The following is a 6,205-nucleotide window of genomic DNA, read 5'->3' on the forward strand; positions in this document are numbered from 1 at the left end:
GTCCATTCTGAAGGAGATCAGCCCTGAGATTTCTTTGGAAGTAATGATGCTAAAGCTGAAACTCCAGTATTTGGCCACCTCACGCGAAGAGTTGACTCATTGGAAAAGACTCTGATGCTGGGAGGGATTGGGGGCAAGAGGAGAAGGGGACGACAGAGGATGAGATGGCTGGATGGCATCACTGACTCAATGGACGTGAGTCTCAGTGAACTCCGGGAGTTGGTGATGGACAGGGAGGCCTGGCATGCTACGATTCATGGGGTCGCAAAGAGTCGGACACGACTGAGCAACTGATCTGATCTGATCTATCATCTTAGATGCTGGAATTTGTATGAGAGTCAGAATACTTAAGGCACTTAGATCCAATATTTTAGACAGGGCTTTGTTTACAGAGATCCTAAAATAAATAGATGAAAATTTGTAGTGCATCTTGCTGCTGCTGCTAAGTCGCTTCAGTCGTGTCCAACTCTGTGCGACCCCATAGAGGGCAGCCCACCAGGCTCCCCCATCCCTGGGATTCTCCAGGCAAGAACACTGCAGTGGGTTGCCATTTCCTTCTCCAATGCATAAAAGTGAAAAGTGAAAGTGAAGTCGCTCAGTCATGTCCAGCTCTTAGCGACCACATGGACTGCAGCCCACCAGGCTCCTCCATCCATGGGATTTTCCAGGCAAGAGCACTGGAGTGGGGTGCCATTGCCTTCTCCGAGAGTGCATCTTAAATCATAAGAAAAGAAGCCCATAGGAACTAGATATATGAGAATGAAATAAAGCAGTACATCTTCTTCCCATGTAAGGTCATGTTCTAATCAGAAAACAGTTTTTCTTATAATCTATCCCTTCCTGTGCATATGTATAATTGAGTCTGACTTTGCGACCCCATGGACTGTAGCCCATCAGGCTCCTCTGTCCATGGGATTCTCCAGGCAAGAATACTGGAGTGAGTTGCCATTTCCTACTTCAGGGGATCTTCCCAACCCAGGGATTGAATCTGCATCTCTTACATCTCCTGCACTGGAAGTGTATTCTTTACCACCATCCAACTGGGAAGTGTCACAATCCATCTCTTTGAACCTATGCAATAAATGTGTATTTCAGAAGAATTATATAGCTTGTTATTATACAGTTAAATATATCTCTACTTTTCTATAATTTCCCTCTTTGGGGAGAGAATTAGATAATAGTATGTTGACTACACACTGTAATTAATATCAATAAAAATTAAAATAAAAATAAGCCAAACATTCCCAAAGCAGGTTTTATTTTGATCTCGATGTAGTCTCTGCTTTTTGTTTTGTTTTATATGGTTTACCTTAAATGATTTCCTTCATTCATATGGATTTAACTTCCTTACTATATACTTCAGTAACTTCTGTTCTGAATTGTCTTCTGAGGTCTTTGGCCATATTTTTCAGCTACAAGCTGGATATCCCCATCTGAATGACACAGAGGCAATTAAAACACAATGGAACTGGAAGCACATTATCTTCTCCCATACAAATGAATGTCCCTTCTTGTATTCACTTAAGCCAGTTAATGTCTCCACAATCTATACTCCATGTTCCAAGATAGGAAAATAGAAGTCATCCTTAGTTACTTATTGTTTCTAATCTCCCATTGTCAATGTCTTGCCAATTCCATTCTTGTAACCCAGATGCACCCTCTCTAATACATCCACAATGCTTTAGTTCATGTAGTACTGGGGATTTTGAAATATTAACCTATCATAGTAATGATTTACCCACATGAGAACAACAGTGCCATTGGAAAGAGACACGCATGCAATTACTGATTCTGATAACTGACTATAAAATAATCTGAGGATATAAGTGGAGTGACAGATAACAAAATGTTGTAGGTTCAGTGTATTACAGATCGTAGAGTGATTGAGGAGTGTTTTAGACTTTATTCTTTCCAATAACCACAACTCTTCCATAATTCCCATTTCCAAAAGCTAGGTGGCTACAGTTAAGGAATAAGACTGTGAAAGAGTCATCATTATTGGAAAGAATAAAGTCTTAGGATATGGCCATGGGAATGACTGGGCTTCTCAGGTGGCATTGGGTTGAGAAGATCCCATGGAGCAGGAAATGGCAACCTGCTCCAGTATTCTTTCCTGAAAACTTCCATGGAGAGGGGAGCCTGGAGGGCTACATCCATGGGGATGCAAAGAGTCTGGCACAACTGAGCAACTGAGCACACACACATTGGAATGATTGAGTAAGGGGGTGGAAAATAAGTTCACTGGAATAGAGGAAATGGAAATGAGAGGACAGGGGACTGTTTGGACCATCTTTGCTTATATTGAAATTGCCCGTAATTAAGACAAGAGTTGTGTGTGAGAGAGTGACAACCAGCCAAGGGTCTGTAAATGCCTGCAACAAGGATGAGGGGCAATGGAGTCTATGCTGTAGAAACATGAGATATTTTGCAAATGGAGGCATTGTGTTGATGCTGATCATTTCCAAGGTTTCCAGAGAATGAGTTTCAGGAGTTGAGGGCAGGTCAGACAAATCGTCAGAAAATAGGATGCAGAATGCCTTTCAGAGTCCAGGAAATGAAGAATGGTGACTCAGGACTCTTGGCTTCTTTTCATAACTGTCATTAACATATATAAAAAGCAGGAGGATATGTATGTTTTTCTTTTTCCTTCTGGTACAAAACATAACATTTAAACTCAAATTTTTAAGTGTACAGTGCACTCTTGCTAAATAGATGTCCACTGTTGTACAGCAGACCTCTAGAAATCATTCATCTAGGTGCAGAACTCAGTACCCATTGCAAAGCAACTCCAAAGCCTGACAACCACCATTCTACTATCTGCTTCTCTGAGTCTGACTAATTTGCATAACTTATATATATGGAATCATCCAGTATTTCTCCTTCTGTGACTGGTTTATTTCACTTATAGTGGTCTCAAGTTTCAACCATAGTGTAGCATATGACAGGGTTTCCTTTCCTTTCAACGCTGAATAATATTCCTTTGTATGCATATCTCATACTTGAACCATTCACCTGTTAGTGGACATTTAGTTGGTTTCCACTTATTGTCTGTTGTGAATAATGCTGCAATAAACATGAGATTGCTTGTATCTATTCTAGATCCTGATTTTATTTCCTGTAATAGATACCTAGAATTGAGATTGCAGGGTAATATAGTTGTGCATATTTTTAATTTTCTGAGGAAACATCACACTGCTTTCTCTACTGCCCACAGCAATTTACATTCCCACTGGCAATGCAGGAGAGTTTCCTTTCTCCACACCCTCCTGACAGAACTTACTTTCATTTGTCTTTTTGATGATAGCTATTCAGGCACGCTAAAGCGCAGGTGGCTGCGGCAGGCACACTAAAGTGCAGCCGAGAGGAGCCACCCCACGTCCGAGGTCAGGGGCAGAAGCCGGGAGGACCCCATACCAGAAGGGCGATGGCCAAGAGGAGTTACCCCGCATCCGAGGTCAGGGGCGTGGCCGGGAGGAGCTACCCCACCCCCCCACGCCCCCACGCCTGAGGCCAAGGGCGGCGGCAGGGAGGAGCAACCCAACTTCCAAGGAGCTGTGGCTACACGGGCGCAGGAGGGCCTAGAGGAGCTATCCCACGTTGAAGGTCAGGAAGGGGGCAGTGAGGAGATACCCCTCATCCAAGGTAAGGAGCAATGGCTGCACTTTGCTGGAGCAGCCGTGAAGAGATATCCCATGCCCAAGGTAAGAGAAAAACCAAGTAAGACGGTACGTGTTGGAAGAGGGCATCAGAGGGCAAACACACTGAAACCATACTCACAGAAAATTAGTCAATCTAATCACACTAGGACCACAGCCTTGTCTAACTCAATGAAACTAAGCCATGCCCATGGGGCAACCCAAGATGGGCGGGTCATGGTGGAGACGTCTGACAGAATGTGGTCCATTGGAGAAGGGAATGGCAAACCACTTCAGTATTCTTGCCTTGAGAACCCCATGAACAGTATGAAAAGGCAAAATGATAGGATACTGAAAGAGGAACTCCCCAGATCAGTAGGTGCCCAATATGCTACTGGAGATCAGTGGAGAAATAACTGCAGAAAGAATGAAGGGATGGAGCCAAAGTAAAAAGAATACCCAGCTGTGGATGTGACTGGTTATAGAAGCAAAGTCCGATGCTGTAAAGAGCAATATTGCATAGGAACCTGCAATGTCAGGTCCATGAATCAATGCAAATTGGAAGTGGTCAAACAAGAGATGGCAAGAGTGAATGTCTACATTCTACGAATCAGTGAACTGAAATGGACTGGAATGCATGAATTTAACTCAGATGCCAGCAGGAATCCCTCAGAAGAAATGGAGTGGCCATCATGGTGAACAAAAGAGTCTGAAATGCAGTACTTGGATGCAATCTCAAAAACGACAGAATGATCTCTATTCGTTTCCAAGGCAAACCATTCAATATCACAGTAATCCAAGTCTATGCCCCAACCAGTAATGCTGAAGAAGCTGAAGTTGAACGGTTCTATGAAGACCTACAAGACCTTTTAGAACTAACACCCCCAAAAGATGTCCTTTTCATTATAGGGGACTAGAATGCAAAAGTAGGAAGTCAAGAAACACCTGGAGTAACAGGCAAATTTGGCCTTGGAATACAGAATGAAGCAGGGCAAAGACTAATAGAGCTTTGCCAAGAAAATGCACTGGTCATAACAAACACCCTCTTCCAACAACACAAGAGAAGACTCTATACATGGACATCACCAGATGGTCAACACTGAAATCAGACTGATTATATTCTTTGCAGCCAAAGATGGAGAAGCTCTATACAGTCAGCAAAAACAAGGCCAGGAGCTGACTGTGGCTCAGACCATGAACTCCTTATTGCCAAATTCAGACTTAAATTGAAGAAAGTAGGAAAAACCACTAGACCATACAGGTATGACCTAAATCAAATCCCTTATGATTATACAGTGGAAATGATAAATAGATTTTAGGTCCTAGATCTGATAGATAGAGTGCCTGATGAACTATGGAATGAGGTTCATGACATTGTACAGGAGACAGGGATCAAGACCATCCCCATGGAAAAGAAATGCAAAAAAGCAAAAGGGCTGTCTGGGGAGGCCTTACAAACAGCTGTGAAAAGAAGAGAAGTGAAAAGCAAAGGAGAAAAGGAAAGATATAAGCATCTGAATGCAGAGTTCCAAAGAATAGCAAGAAGAGATAAGAAAGCCTTCTTCAGCAATCAATGCAAAGAAATAGAGGAAAACAACGGAATGGGAAAGACTAGAGATCTCTTCAAGAAAATCAGAGGTACCAAAGGAACATTTCATGCAAAGATGGGCTCGATAAAGGACAGAAATGGTATGGACCTAACAGAAGCAGAAGATATTAAGAAGAGATGGCAGGAATACACAGAAGAACTGTACAAAAAAGATCTTCACGTTCCAGATAATCGTGATGGTGTAATCACTGACCTAGAGCCAGACATCCTGGAATGTGAAGTCAAGTAGGCTTTAGAAAGCATCACTATGAACAAAGCTAGTGGAAGTGATGGAATTCCAGTTGAGCTATTCCAAATCCTGAAAGATGATGCTGTGAAAGTGTTGCACTCAATATGCCAGCAAATTTGGAAAATTCAGCAGTGGCCACAGGACTGGAAAAGGTCAGTTTTCATTCCTATCCCAAAGAAAGGCAATGCCAAAGAATGCTAAAACTACCACAAAACTGCACTCATCTCACACGCTAGTAAAGTAATACTCAAAGTTCTCCAAGCCAGGCTTCAGCAATATGTGAACCGTGAACTTCCAGATGTTCAAGCTGGCTTTAGAAAAGGCAGAGGAACCAGAGATCAAATTGCCAACATCCGCTGGATCATGGAAAAAGCAAGAGAGTTCCAGAAAAACATCTATTTCTGCTTTATGGACTATGCCAAAGCCTTTGACTGTGTGGATCACAATAAACTGTGGAAAATTCTGAAAGAGATGGGAATACCAGACCACCTGATCTGCCTCTTGAGAAATTTGTATGCAGGTCGGGAAGGAACAGTTAGAACTGGACATGGAAAAACAGACTGGTTCCAAATAGGAAAAGGAGTATGTCAAGGCTGTGTATTGTCACCCTGTTTGTTTAACTTATGTGCAGAGTACATCATGAGAAACGCTGGACTGGAAGAAACACAAGTTGGAATCAAGATTGCCAGGAGAAATCTCAATAACCTCAGATATGCAGATGACACCACCCTA

Source organism: Bos indicus, unplaced genomic scaffold (genome assembly GCF_029378745.1).
Source record: "Bos indicus isolate NIAB-ARS_2022 breed Sahiwal x Tharparkar unplaced genomic scaffold, NIAB-ARS_B.indTharparkar_mat_pri_1.0 scaffold_68, whole genome shotgun sequence".
NCBI lineage: Eukaryota > Metazoa > Chordata > Mammalia > Artiodactyla > Bovidae > Bos > Bos indicus.